Source organism: Corythoichthys intestinalis, chromosome 12 (genome assembly GCF_030265065.1).
Source record: "Corythoichthys intestinalis isolate RoL2023-P3 chromosome 12, ASM3026506v1, whole genome shotgun sequence".
Classification (NCBI taxonomy): domain Eukaryota; kingdom Metazoa; phylum Chordata; class Actinopteri; order Syngnathiformes; family Syngnathidae; genus Corythoichthys; species Corythoichthys intestinalis.
This window is the reverse complement of record NC_080406.1, coordinates 40,939,849-40,956,033: the sequence shown is the minus strand read 5'-3', so window position 1 is coordinate 40,956,033 and position 16,185 is coordinate 40,939,849. Positions and strand designations below refer to the sequence as shown.

At 37.5% G+C, this 16,185-nt stretch overlaps 1 protein-coding gene across 1 annotated transcript in view; it reads left to right on the top strand.

Moving 5' to 3' along the window:
- The window catches only part of LOC130927075 (ephrin type-A receptor 6-like), a 255,001-nt gene that overhangs the window by 45,099 nt on the left and 193,717 nt on the right, over positions 1–16,185 (top strand). The gene's annotated exons all lie outside the window — the stretch shown is intronic.

Here is a 16,185-nt window from a genome sequence, read left to right as displayed (position 1 = left end):
TCATGCTTGAGTCATCTTGAACGCAAACATACAAACATTCCGTACGTTGGCTGCCATCATTGTATGCCTTATTTCCCAAATTGTTTGCTATGAAACAGATGTAGCACATTCACTAGAACAATTAAAAATAAATTAAAATGAACATTTTAGAATAAGGCTTTTCAATTATTTTCTGTTATGCAACCGCCTGCCCCACCCAGGAAGACGTTCCCCCCTCAACTCTCTGCCGCCACTGCAAATATTGTCATTTGTCTAAAAAATTATTATTATAAGTATACCTCTTCATAACATTGTGTCCTTTTTTATATTAAACTAAAAAAAGTAATATAGATCAACTTGCAATAAAGTATAACTTCTTTAATATTGTTTTGTTTGTAACAGAAAAGACTTAAAAAAAAAAAAAAAAGTCGCATCCAATCTGTAAAAACGCACATTTTTGACCGTTTGATACTGAAAAATAAAATTGAATAAAATCAATAGATAATAATACAGTGCCTTGCAAAAGTATTCGGCCCCCTTGAATCTTGCAACCTTTCGCCACATTTCAGGCTTCAAACATAAAGATATGAAATTTAATTTTTTTGTCAAGAATCAACAAGTGGGACACAATTGTGAAGTGGAACAACATTTATTGGATAATTTAAACTTTTTTAACAAATCAAAAACTGAAAAGTGGGGCGTGCAATATTATTCGGCCCCTTTACTTTCAGTGCAGCAAACTCACTCCAGAAGTTCAGTGAGGATCTCTGAATGATCCAATGTTGTCCTAAATGACCGATGATGATAAATAGAACCCACCTGTGTGTAATCAAGTCTCCGTATAAATGCACCTGCTCTGTTATAGTCTCAGGGTTCTGTTTAAAGTGCAGAGAGCATTATGAAAACCAAGGAACACACCAGCCAGGTCCGAGATACTGTTGTGGAGAAGTTTAAAGCCGGATTTGGATACAAAAAGATTTCCCAAGCTTTAAACATCTCAAGGAGCACTGTGCAAGCCATCATATTGAAATGGAAGGAGCATCAGACCACTGCAAATCTACCACGACCCGGCCGTCCTTCCAAACTTTCTTCTCAAACAAGGAGAAAACTGATCAGAGATGCAGCCAAGAGGCCCATGATCACTCTGGATGAACTGCAGAGATCTACAGCTGAGGTGGGAGAGTCTGTCCATAGGACAACAATCAGTCGTAGACTGCACAAATCTGGCCTTTATGGAAGAGTGGCAAGAAAAAGCCATTTCTCAAAGATATCCATAAAAAGTCTTGTTTAAAGTTTGCCACAAGCCACCTGGGAGACACACCAAACATGTGGAAGAAGGTGCTCTGGTCAGATGAAACTAAAATTGAACTTTTTGGCCACAATGCAAAACGATATGTTTGGCGTAAAAGCAACACAGCTCATCACCCTAAACACACCATCCTCACTGTCAAACATGGTGGTGGCAGCATCATGGTTTGGGCCTGCTTTTCTTCAGCAGGGACAGGGAAGATGGTTAAAATTGACGGGAAGATGGATGCAGCCAAATACAGGAACATTCTGGAAGAAAACCTGTTGGTATCTGCACAAGACCTGAGACTGGGACGGAGATTTATCTTCCAACAGGACAATGATCCAAAACATAAAGCCAAATCTACAATGGAATGGTTAAAAAATAAACGTATCCAGGTGTTAGAATGGCCAAGTCAAAGTCCAGACCTGAATCCAATCGAGAATCTGTGGAAAGAGCTGGAGACTGCTGTTCACAAACACTCTCCATCCAACCTCACTGAGCTCGAGCTGTTTTGCAAGGGAGAATGTGCAAGAATGTCAGTCTCTCGATGTGCAAAACTGATAGAAACATACCCCAAGCGACTTGCAGCTGTAATTGGAGTAAAAGGTGGCGCTACAAAGTATTAACGCAACGGGGCCGAATAATATTGCACGCCCCACTTTTCAGTTTTTTATTTGTTAAAAAAGTTTAAATTATCCAATTGACAAAAAATTTAAATTTTATATCTTTATGTTTGAAGCCTGAAATGTGGCGAAAGGTTGCAAGGTTCAAGGGGGCCGAATACTTTTGCAAGGCACTGTACATTCAAACTGATTCGCAAAATTACTCATGAGGACAAAATGCCAAATAATTTGACAGAAAAAAACAAAAACTAATAGAACAAAAATGACAGTGTCATTGGACAGAGGGAAAGTTTTTGTTTTTGCTGCAGGCAGTATCAGCTCCTGTGAAATGGTGTTGGGTAATTTTGCACTGAGCATGCTAACTATGCCCGCTGGTTTACTTATGTTACACTGACAAAGCGGGATTGTTGGCAATATTCAGCATGTTTTCGCTGAAAAACAATCAAACGGCTCATCAATGTGATTGGTGTCTAATATCTTTAAGCGGCGTCTTAGTTGATTTGGCTTGCTGATGTCCACTGCAAACATTTTTAGACACAGTAAACTGGTCTTTCCTCGTATCCCACTGTAATAAAAGTCAAAGCCAAAAAGCTAAATGCTACAAACGCTTTGTCATATTTCCTCGGCTTAGCTCCTCATATCTCCAATGCTCTTTGTGGTGTTCTCTTGTTTAGTTTAAAATACTGCGCACACTCTGCAAATGAGAACGCCACTGTCACCTACTGAGTGGATGTGCAATTACACTTGTAGTACGGCAAAAAAGTACGTTCTCGGAAGTCATTTGAGAAGTACTGTTTTGGAGGAAACAAACCAATGACCTTTGCAGCATTTTGGGATGCTGAAATTATCTTGACCATTGACTCCAGTTTGACTACACTTGCAAGTTAGAAGTACTGATTTGAAGATCTACTGTACATAAATGTTTTTTAAAGGTCTGCTGCAAGGTAGAGTTGCTATGGGAAGCAAGCTAATATCAATTGTTCTTATTTTTTAAATGCCAACACCATTAACATTCACAAGAGGCCCCAAGGAACCTTTTTAATAAGATACATGGATCCTTTTTTGTTTGGAAAATACAAAATGGATCCCTCAACTTTTAATTAATGTTCCATATTGACCGCGCGTGTTTGTGCAGCAAACCTCTACCTAGGAAACCGGCTCTTATCTAAACTGTGTAGTTGCACCCGCTCCTCAACTGGGTTTGCGTGTGTGTTGCACCACTGTGAGCAGCCATCACTTTGATCTCACATCAGTCAGAGGCTGCTGAGCAGACATTGACAGTCTTGCCTCTGCATCTCTGGTAAAAATAGATATGTAAAACAACTGGCTCTTCCTTCCCAATTTCCCACGCATATGTTGTCAAAGTTGGCGGCGGAAGGGCAGTGCGCAGGGCGAAAGGTCTGTTGTCTGTATCCGGTAAGATGAGGAGTCACTCAGTTCAAATCGAATGAATAGAATAATTGTAACATAAGTGTTTTTTGAATAAGAAGATGATTTTCCTGGCTACATTATCACATGAGAAAATTATGCTCCTTCAAGTGAATCATTTCGGATGATAAGGTGAGTAAACACTCAGACATCAATTTTGTGAAAGTTTTAGGAAAAGTCCTGATGAATTGGCTGCTAGCCTGCCAGCTTATTCCTACACTTGGATGCATTTAACCTTCCACGAGCCTGGTCGCTTTAGAGTGCCTCGTTGTCTGCTTTGAGCACAAGTTACGCAGAGCAAGACTGAAGACGCTGCAAGGGATGTTGAAACATGAGTTACTTAGCTCAATGAGAGTATCCAGACCCATTCCAAGAAATTGTTTCAAACTTTCAAAAAGAAAATATGAAGATTTCGGGGAAACTTTATTTTTATGGAAATAAATAGAATTGGGATGGCTAGCCAATAGTGATTATCGGATCGGGGCAACACTACTATTAAATTACATGACTTTGTTTTACAGGCACTCTGAATTATTATTGAAATAAGTGTAATTCCTGAAAGTTTGTCTAATGAAACTTCTCTTTTCTTACTTTGTAACTAATGTCTTGCTAAGCCATATTTATAACCAAATTTGGTCCCTTCGAAGTAAATCAATATTAGGAAATAACTTAAAATAACAAGGCCTCAATCGAGGATCTGCATTTTTAGCAAAGATTTCATACTGTCATACTTCACAGCTTTTTAAATACATACGTGAAGCTGCAAAGCCAACTAATATTGAGGGGGGTATTTTGGCTACATAGAATTCAATAAAATCCTAATAGATTGCCTTGCTCGTTGCCCTCGGCTAGTGACACAGACTTAGGAGTGTCCGGCCTTCTGGTTTCTTTCCTTGTCTCTATTGTCTCTTCATAAAACTTAGACGTAGACATAGAGATACCCGCGGGACAGAGTTCAAATATTAGGTCTTTTCTCAAGAGGGAAACATGGGAAGCTTGTTGGCAGAAACAACCAAAAACATACTGTAAATGGACAGACAAAATTGAAAATGAAGCCAAGACTGTTTCATCTTATGTGTGAGATCTACCAGTATTGACTTAAAAAAGAAATACTTAGTAGGGGAGGGAACCTCTGGGTCCCTCACGATAGGATACAATTTTCGATACTATACTCGCGATAACGATTATCTCACGATATGATGATGCAAAAATTATCGACACACGGGTCAAACGTTCATTCTCTGCGACCCTTCCACTTCGAATGGATTGGATGTCTACTAGTGATACTCATTTAAATTCACAACAGAAGGATGATAGGACACTACAAGATTAGACGTCTTGGGAAGGGCAACAAGTGCTTCTTTTTCACGGCAGCGTCCGTAAAGATCTTGGGTAAGGCCGTTTTTAACTGGATTTCCAAGAGTACAAATTGCGCACCATCTTCACGTTATTTCTAAGTACTCCTCAATACCGATGGCCTCATTTTAGTGCTAAATTAGTACCGATACTAGTATCGTTGCAAAACTAGCCATCCATGGCAGCCAATGAGGTAATATAGACACTTTGTCATGAAACATTTCGGAGCAACTTTTTGGGTTCTTTAAATGATATACAATCATGTGAAAAAATTAGGACAGCCCATTAAATATTCAGGTAGAACACCCTACCACATAATAGCTAGTGTTACCCCCTTGGCTGAAATAACTTCAGTGAGACACTTTTTGTAGCCATCTACCAGTCTTTTACATCGGTCTGTGGAAAGTTTGCCCCACTCCTCAACGCAGAATACTTTCAGCTGTGAGATGTTTGAGGGGTTTCTTGCATGTACAGCCCGTTTTTATTCCAGAAATCCTGGTCTTTGTCTAAATTCATTATGGCAAACTTCAGTCAGGCCTTAATGTTCTTTTTGGAGAGAAAATGTTTCATCCTTGCACACCTTCATGAATGTTAAACTTGTGTAGTCTCTTTCTCATTGTAGAGGCATGCACTTTCACATCATCAGTTGTAAGAGCCTGCTGTACGTCCTGTGATGACATTTTAGGGTTTTTGGTGTCTTCTTTAAGCATCTCGCGGTCTGTTCTCGGGGTGAACTTGCTTGGACGGCCTGACCTGGCCATGTTGGCAGTTGTATTGAATGTCCTCAACTTGTAGACCATTTACCGGACAGTGGAATGGCAGATTTTAGATTCTTTTGAGATGTTTTGAAATCTCTTACCAGACTCATAAGCGTCTACAATCTTCTTTCTGAAGGCCTCAGACAGCTCCTTTGATCTCACCATGCTCTTTTCTCTCACTTCAACAGTCAGTCACAGTTGAAAGTATTGTGCGTTGAGGAAAACTTTCTTCAGACCGATGTCAAAGACTGGTAGATGGCTACAAAAAGCATCTCGCTGAAGTTATTTCAGCCAAAGGGACACTAGCTATTAGGCAATAGTGTGTGTCCTAACTTTTTCCTCAGTTAGAATTTCCAGTTTTGTTGATAAACCTGGTTTAATAAGTAAAACAATGTTGATTTTTGTTGTTTACCTTCAATTAAATCACTTTCTTTTCCAGAGATAAAAAAAAAAAAAAAAAAAAAAAAAAAAACAAGATCATTCATATGTGAACATTTCTTAATAGAGAACTGAATATTTGATGGGGTGTCCTAATTTTTTCCACAACTGTAACGATACAACCCAAGGAGGTACAAAGCATCACGATTTATTACCATACAGATTTTAGTTTGGTTTTGTTGGTTTAGTTGAGTTTGGTTGTGGTATCTTACATTGGTAGAGCAGCAACTGAGGCTTTTAAGAAGGCACATATTAGTGATTTGTTATCAGGTCCTCCAGGCTATCTTTACTACATTGCAATAAACACAAGGCAGCGCAGATTCTTCCACATCAACTAAATATAAGTGAAATGATTAATGGGCTGCATCTAAAATGTTTCCCTTTTAGTTGGAGGATTTATTGCATGTCATTAATTTAATGTCTTACATTCCCAATAATACTTGACATAATTGTAATACTCGTGCTCCCGTTGGGAATTATTTCCTTAGATTTAACACCGCAATCGAAATACAGATGGCGAGTGAAAATGAGGTCTTTGTCGATTAAGTGGTTTCATGTGGACGACTGTAGGTGCCTTAGACTCAAAGAAAAACACTTAATATCAGCTCGAAATATAGGTTCAAGCTCAGCAGTCATTAAAGGGTCATATGGGCTGAACTCTATCTTGAGTGCCCTTTGGAGGATGGCTGAGGCCTTGACCAACCTGGTGTCACTTTTGTGAGAACACTCTTGAGATCACCTGGGCGATGACTGATGGCTGTTCTGGCTCCACCCTGCTGGCTAGCCATTTACAATGATGGATGTAGGAATGAGAGGAGCGCAGGGTCTTTTGGATTTCATTTGCTCGCTGCTGTTCACTTGCCATTATTGATTTAAGGGTGTACTGGTAATAGGTGGAGGGACACAGCCTGTATGTATGTGCGTGTGGGCACCCTTGTGTGTTTGTGCTCGAAGTAGAATGTGATGTATTGATAAGCAGTATCCTAGATGCCATATCATCATCACATTTATAACAGACATAGGCACTCGATTGCCATGATGGATGTTAGGTACAGTGCATCGTTATGTTTTTTTAGATATAATCTTTTAGATGGTTTTCTTAGATATAATTTTTTTGATGGTTTTTCTTGCATCAAAATCACAATATGGTAATTTCTTCTGTATTTCCTTTAATTAATTCCACTAAAGAGTGTAAAGTTGGCTATTAGGCCCAGAAACATTTTCACAAAAGCTTTATAAAGCTAAATGGATTGTTTCATTGTCTTACTACTGAAATTGCATACAGTTTGTCTGTCTGACTTGACAGGGCATTGCTGGCCTTCATTAAATGTGGTCACTATATATTAAATCAAACTAATCCAAAGAATGACATGGTTAGGAATTTATTTCAGTCATCAGTAGTAACTAAATGACAAGATTTAGGGGTTGCCAAAAGTATCAAGAACTATCTATACTGAGGGATAAAGAGCTTGTTTTAGGTTTTTTTTTTCTGTAAATTGAGCTAACATTTGAGTGTGTTTCACAGTATTGCCTTAAATGTTGTTCTAATTGGTAACAATTGATTTAGTCATTTATTTGTTTGTTTTTTAACTACTACAAATTACCAGAAATTTGTTGTCATGGGGGAAATTTGATTTTCTCCTACTCTTGGTAGAATGGTAATTGATGATATTTAGGGCTGTCAAAATTATCGCGTTAACGGGCGGTAATTAATTTTTCACGTTAAAATATTTGACGCAATTAACGCGCATGCCCCGCTCAGACAGATTTAAATGACAGTACAGTGAACTGCCCATTTGTTAATTGTTTTTTATGGAGTTTTGCTGCCCTCTGCTGGCGCTTGGGTGCGACAGATTTTATAGGCTTCAGCACCCATGAGCATTGTGTAAGTAATTATTGACATCAACAATGGCGGGCCACTAGTTTATTTTTTGATTGAAAAATTTACAAATTTTATTAAAACAAAAACATTAAGAAGGCTTTTAATATAAAATTTGTATAACTTGTACTAACATTTATCTTTTAAGAACTACAAGTCTTTCTATCCATGGATTGCTTTAACAGAATGTTAATAATGTTAATGCCATCTTGTTGATTTATTGTTATAATAAACATATACAGTCCTTATGTACTGCATGTTGAATATAAATATCCATCTTGTGTCTTATCTTTCCATTCCAACAATATTTTACAGAAAAATATGGATATATACATTCAACATACGGTACGGTTCAACATAAGTACTGTATTTCTTTATTATAACAATAAATCAACAAGATGGCATTACCATTATTAACATTCTGTTAAAGCGATCCATGTATAGAAGACTTGTAGTTCTTAAAAGATAAATAAAAATAATAAATAAAATATATAAATACATAAATAAATAAAATATATAAATATTTATAAAAATTTATAGAAAATTAATAGAAGATAATAACTAGTACACGTTATAGAAATTTTATATTAAAACCCCTCTTCATGTTTTCGTTTTAATACATTTTTTTTAATTTTCAATCAAAAAATAAACTCGTAGCCCGCCATTGTTGATGTCAATAATTACTTACACAATGCTCATGGGTGCTGAAGCCTATAAAATCAGTCGCACCCAAGCGCCAGCAGAGAGTGGCAAAACTCCGAAAAACACAACAAGTACACCTTTCACTTTGCTGTCCTTTTAATATGTATGAGCGGGGCATTTGTGCGTTAATTGCGTCAAATATTTTAACGGGATTAATTTAATAAATTAATTACCGCTCGTGAACGCGTTAATTTTGACAGCCCTAATATATATATATATATATATATATATATATATATATATATATATATATATATATATATATATACACACATATGGCAGAAAACACTCAGGTGACTTGAAGTTCCACTCTGAGACCCCCAATTTGGCCAAATTTCAAAATTGTCCGATATGCATGTGGAAAGCTTAAAATCTCAATTTTCTGGGGGAAGAAATTTTTTGAACAGAATGGCATTTAAAAAAAAAAAAAAAATGAACTTAAACAGCAAAACCCTAACTGGAGGCGAGACCACACAAGAGCAGAATTCAAGATGCCACGATTTTAACAAGATATTAGGGCTGCAGCTATCGAATATTTTAGTAGTCGATTAATCGATGGACTAGTTAATATGAATAATCGAGTAATCGGATAAGGAACATGAAAAATTAAAGTATCTGAGCTGAGCTTCAAACGGTATATATATATATATATATATATATATATATATATATATATATATATATATATATATATATATATATACATATATATATATACATATTTATTATTTTATTTTATTTTATTTTTTTAATGAGGATCTCTGTACAACAAAAGAACAATTAACTAACTTACATAGGAAAAAGTAAACGGGGGTTTTCTGGGTAAAACGGACAAATTAAAAATAGTTCGGGGGGCTTAATGAGCCATTAATCTGCTATGGCAGCATATAGACATATTGTTCTATCAAACACAACAGTTGTTTTGGCTTAAAATACTGCAGTTTCTTTTAAAGAGGAGTGCAAGATCAGAAACTACTTTTTCAGTCTTGTCTGTGTTTTCCGCCATATATATATGTATATACTGTATCTCTTTAGTTACGTTTAAATAGCCGGTCCCCTAAGTGTTTGACATTATGACAAATCTTTCTATATATATATACATTTCTATATATTAAGAGTGTAACGGTTTTTGCAATCGGGCATCACGGTTCTGTGCACGCAATCAGATGGTTGGAGTAAAAAAAAAATCATGTTGGAGTTAGTCCTCCTTCACTCTAGGGGGCGGTGGAGGTTATGCGCCGAAACCAATAACCAACATTACAGGAAAAGATAACAAACTCACTACTAGGAAAGTTATGGCAAATGTAAATAGTGGAACTATCAAATGCTGTATTACAAACAATTTTTGAAGTGTATTTATTTTATATTTTTAAATCAGGTAGTTTTTATTCTGCTCTAGGCCTAGGGTGAAGTAATTGAAACACTGAGTATTTATTTTGCATTTTGCAGGTCAAGAGATGCATTTTCAGTTTTAGAACTATTTGCACTCTTTATTTTATTTTAGCCAAAATGTTGAAAAGGTAGAATCTTACCAACTCTGACCAAACGGTGACTATATATACACTGCATATACTAGTATATACACTTCTATTCTAATACTGACAAGAGATACTGTATCAGGGCTCCAGACTACTCCCAAATGGGGCATTCTAGGACTAAAATTAGAGCCAGTGCGAGTATTCTTTTCATCTAATCGCACATTCACGACCAGTAAGATTGCGTTTTTTTTTTGTTGTTGTTTTTTTTTTTTGTCTAACAAACTCCTTCACGGTTAAATCGACTAGTTTACGGTAGAGCTGAAACGAGTACTCGAGCAACTCGAGTAACTCGAGTTTAAAAACTGATCCGAGTAATTTTATTCACCTCGAGTAATCGTTTATTTTGACAGTTCTAAGCATCACGTTTTGCTAGGACTACTTTTAATGCGGGACAACGCGCTGTCACGTGCGGAGAGGAAAAAGGGGAAAAAAAAACTTACCGCAGCCGCCAGCCGCCACAAACGACGCCGACGTTGCTAAATTCTAGCCCGCACAATGCTACATTGGTAACAGGTAGCGTCTGGTGCGTCTCATAGAGATCACACGTATGTTGAACTAGATGCGAAATGACAGACTCGGCCGCGTCTGGGCAGCGTTTGTAAACAGCCGCCATCTTAAAGCAGTACAGCGCTAAGCGCTAATAAATAAGATTAACGATACTGTCGCTACTAGCTCACGTAACGTTAGCCCTGCGGAGGGCTAGGTTTCAATTAATTATGACCACTGTCGTGGCTAACGTGTCTTACATACAGGCTTTAACATAACATAGCATTGTGGAGTGATGAGGGTGTAAAATAAAAACTTAATCATGCTAACTATCAATTTTAGCTCGGTAGTCATTGCCAGATAAAACACCAAGTAGCACTGGTCCCTAATGTGCTCCAATATAGCCTGTATCATACATTTGTTTTGAACACTGCAAAAACTCAAAATCCTATCAGGACTTACAGTTTAGACTAACTTAAAACTTAACTAGAACTTAAAAATGGATGACACAAAGAGAAATTCAATTGAAACACGTGCAAAAAAATCCTAACTTTTAAGTGATGTGTGTTATCAAGCGTAACGGCATTTTTAGGTAAGATACATATATATATATATATATATATATATATATATATATATATTTTTTTTTTTTAATAAGATCTAAAAGTTTTTTGAGTGAAAGCAGTGAATTAGTCTTTTTTTTTTTTTTTAATTCTAGTTACATCTGAGATGCAATTGTTGGCTGTTTTCAACAATATACATCGAAAATAAAGACATTCATTGACTGAAAATGGTTCAAGATTAGATGAAATGTCTTGTTTTCTCATGTATATGTATAATTGCTCTTCACCTAAAAATATATTTGTTTTATCCGATTACTCGATTAATCGATAGAATTTTCAGTCGATTACTCGATTACTAAAATATTCGATAGCTGCAGCCCTAGTTTACGGTAATATAAGGAGCTGGTTTACCAAGGGGAAACACAACAAAAGAATAGGACTTCCAGGCCACTCAATTTCATTTCATGACTTTTTCGCATGTCAGAATTGTCGCCATTTCCAGGAGAGTGAGAGTCACAAAAAATCCGCCCCGAGAGGCTTCGCCTGCCTCGGCCACATTTATGCACAGGTCCCCCTGGTCGTCTCCGGTTGTGGTTTGTGCTTCCAGGAAATATACGCGGCGCCACACCATATTTCTATTTGATAATTTCCAAGTGTTGAATGTCCAACTGCGCAACAATTGTAACATCCTAAGTAACATCCATCCTAAGTAACTTCATCCATGTTACACCTGGGTCTCCCAAAAAAAAAAAAAAAATAAATACCCATGTTAACCTAATTTGTAAGTAGTATACTGGTTGATGTCAAAAGTGATAGAGAATAAAATATAGATAAATTTGTAGTTTTAAGCATTTATTATGAAAGCATATATCTGTTAAACAGTGAAAATTACAGGAAAACTTTGCATGTCGATTTACAGTGTGCGCCCCATAATCTTATGCTTGCGCTCCTAAAATTTTTAATTTAGGGGCCACTGTGCTCGTAGTAAAAAGTGTCAGTCTGGATCTCTGTGTATTTACCCCTGCCCTTATATGGCATATGGACACCTACGTATCTATCTATTCATCAGAAGGAAGTAAAGTGTATCATCTTTTTAACATATTAATGGTTTTCAGCTATACCATCTGTCAAGTACAAGGTCATAGGGAAACATGAGTCTTTGCCTACTGACATTGGGTGAGAGGCGGCTATACCTCGAACAGATCATCAATCTACTGCCTAGAAATCTTTAACTATTCACACATGCAGGATCTTTTGAATCCTGTAACAGAAATCTCTCCTTGCATCTACATGATGCTGATTAAATTTAGTAAAATGCTAGTAAAAAGAAAATCAAATAAATACATGAATAAATAAATATTGTTTACGATCAAATTAATAAAATAAATAATTACTACTACTACTACTACTACTAATATTATATACTACACATGCCAATGACACAAATAGAATATAATGTTTTGATCTCATTAATTTATTAAAAAACAGAAAAAAAATTTATACAACCGCAACTTTGTTACAAATATGTTTAGTGTTGTATTTCTTTTGACCATCCACACACACATAGAAACACACACACAACTCTTATTGTTTTTCTCATAAAGATACAGAGCGGACATCAAGTTCCCCAATGAGTGCTCACTCTTCATCTATCTCCCTAATACCCATTACTGTACAAGTATGTGTGGGTGGGCGTTTCCATGGATGTGCGTTCTAAAGGTGAAAGTTTTTCATCCATCACAGAAGGAGACTAGCGGTGAATAAAAATATCTCAATTGCAGTGACAGTAACAACACACACACATCAGTGGGTAGGTGTAGATCCCAAAGACAAAGACTGAGTGAAGAAAGCTCCAGGTCGACACATGAGTTATGGGAAAAGGGGGATGAGATAGAGTAGAGAAGCTGATGGATTAGAAAAAGAAAAAAAATACAAAGATGAACAAGAACACATCCATATGATACACAACTTTATATTTAACTGCATCTTTAAAATATATATGTTAATGCAACTTTATTAAGTTGTTAAATGCTTTTAACCCTTCATAGAGCATTTATGGAACTTGTTGGCTGCCAATTGCCACGTTTACATGGAGCCAAATATTCCAATTACAATCGGAATATTTGTTCAAACCGAATAAATGTGTTCCATATAAACACCTCATTCGGAATGAACAGGCCCAAACCGAATGGATTTTCATTCCGATTCACAGGGGTGGAATATTCCTTTTCCCAAACCGATTAGAAGTAAAATTATATCATGTAAACAGGGAAGCGGAATGGTGTCTGGTTGCGTTCTTTCTGCACATGCTCCGTACTGACGTGGTGACGTCACTTTGTGACGTAAGTAACGTCACTTGCAACATGGCTTCCAAGCACAGCGCACCTAATTGGAGTCCGGCGGAAAGATTGTATTTAATTCAAACTTTAAAAGAATTGAATATAATTGCTCGCTTAGACGGGCGTAAAACGAGGAACAGTGAACTATTTAAAAAAGTTCACGAGAGGTTACACGAAGCCGGAATAGACCGGAGCGTTGACCAGATTAGAAACCGGTGGAAAACCGGCTACTACAAGGCAAAAGAGCAAAACAGCAGAAGCGGATACGACCCCACAAACACAACAAGTGGGTTAAAGTTAAAACAGCAGCACTCCGACGATCGATCTCCATGTTTTGCAACATGACGCTTTGTTTTGATTAATCTGCGCATGTCAGACGGCAGTTGTCAAACATCCTTTCGGAATAAAGGCAGTCACATGTAAACGCTGGATCGGAATAGATGAAGTGACATGTAAACAGCTGATCTGAAATTTCCATTCGGAATGATTTGAATCGGTATGAATAAAAGTCAGCATGTAAACGTGGCTATTGATGGCACGAGACATTCAATGCATTTTGACTGACTAAGCATTCGTTCATTTGGCCCTCCCAGTCAAAACTTATAGTTTTGTTTCTCTCCTAGTTCATATTGTTTCCTATCCACATTATTGCACATTCATGTCACCTGCTGTTGTCTGCTTCACTTGCGTCTGACCAATCAGCCGCCTCTCGTGTCACCCACCTGCTTTTCATCTTCTCCTTACCCCCTGTCTTTGTATATAAGCTCTGAATTTTTGTTCAGTCCTTGTACAGTCGTTGTAGATGTCATTGTTGTGATCCTGCCTTACGTTCCATGTTGATGCCTTCCTCCCTGTTTGCAGGCTGCACAGGTGAGAGAGGGACCGGTCTCTTCAGGGGTGAGGCTAACTGGCAACACCTGTGGCTCATTAGTAGAGCCTTTTTAAGTGCAGGCCAAACGCACTCTAGTTGCCAGAAGATTCCAGCATAAGCACTTAGAAGCCTCACTCCTGAGCAGACCAAGCTTCCTGAATACTTCTTCTGTTGCGGGTTTTTCCTCTTTAGGGTGATTTTTTTGTTTGTTTGATACTCTGCATTTTTTAATAAAAAACTTAACCACCTCTGCAACTGGGTCACTGGCATTTCCTGATCACCTCACAATACTCATGTCTCATTTGTTTCCTGTGTCCTCATCTCTATGACTGATTTTATAGTAAGTTTAATTTGATTCTTTGCTTTACGGTTTGCTTTTGTTGTACTTTTATATTTACAGATACCTTTGTTTCTACTTTGTTTTGGACTTTTTGTAAAACATTTTCAATTTGCCACTGTTCAGTATTTGCCTTGTCTCCCTGCACTTGGCTATACATTAGTGTATGAAAAAGTATCTGAACCTTTTGGAATTTCGCACATTTCTGCATAAAATCACCATCAAATGTGATCAGATCTTTGTCAAAATCTCACGGATAAAAAAGCAGTGTCTGCTTTAACTAAAACCACTCAAACATTTATAGGTTTTCATATTTTAATGAGGATAGTATGCAAACAATGACAGGAGGGGGAAAAAGAAGTGAACCATCACATTTAATATTTTGTGCCCCCCCCCCCCCCCCCCCCCCCCCCCCCCCATGGCAGCAATAACTTCAACCAGACACTTCCTGTAGTTGCAGATCAGTCTGGCACATCGTTGAGGACTATTCTTGGCCCATTCTTTTCTCCAAAACTGCTGTAGTTCAGTCAGATTCCTGGGATGGCTGGCACAGCATCTCAATGGGGTTCAAGTCTGGAGTTTGACTTGGCCGCTTCAGAAGGTGTATTTTGTTCTTCTGAAACCATTCTGAAGTTGACTTACTTCTGTTTTGGATCGTTGTCTTGTTGCAGCATCCATCCTCTTTTTAGGTTCAACTGTCTGACAGACGGCCTAAGGTTTTCCTGCAAATCATCCTGATACACTTTTGAATTCATTCTTCCAATAATGATTGCAAGTTGTCCAGGCCCCAAGGTAGCAAAACAGCCCCGAATCATGATGCTCCCTCCACCATGCTTCACGGTAGCGATAAGGTTTTCATTTCGGTGAGCTTTTCAATTTTTCCTCCACACATGACATTTCCTCAGTCCACAAAATATTTTGCCAAAACTTCTGTGGAGTGTCTAAGTGCCTTTTTTTTTTTTTTTTTTTTTTTTAGACAGCAGTGGCTTCCTCCGTGGAGTCCTCCCATGAACACCATTCTTGGCCATAGTTTTCCACATATTTAATGTTTGCCCAGAGATATTGGAGTGTGCCAGTGATTTCTGTAAGTCTTGAGCAGAAACTCTAGGGTTCTTTTTTACCTACCTGAGTATTCTGCGCTTAACTCTTGCCATCATTTTTGGTGGACGGCCACTCCTTGGGAGGGAAGCAACAGTGCTAAACTCTCTCCATTTGTAGACAACTTCTCTGACTGTAGATTATTGAACATCCAGACTTTTAGAGATGGTTTTGAATCCTTTCCCAGCTTTATACAAATCAACAATCCGTGATCGCAAGTCTTCAGACACAGCTCTTTTGACCGAGCCATGATGCACATCAGACAATGTTTCTCTTCAAGACAATTCTCACCAGGTGCTTCTTTTATAGTGGGTAGGGCAGCTTTAAACCACTCATCAGTGATTGGACACACACCTGACTTAAATTGTTTGGTAAAACTTGGTTTCAATTGTCCTTAGGCAAAGGGTTCATTTAATTATTTTCCCCCTTCTGTCATTGTTTGCATGCTATCCCCAATAAAACATGAAAACCTACAAATTTTTGGGTGATTTTAGTTGAA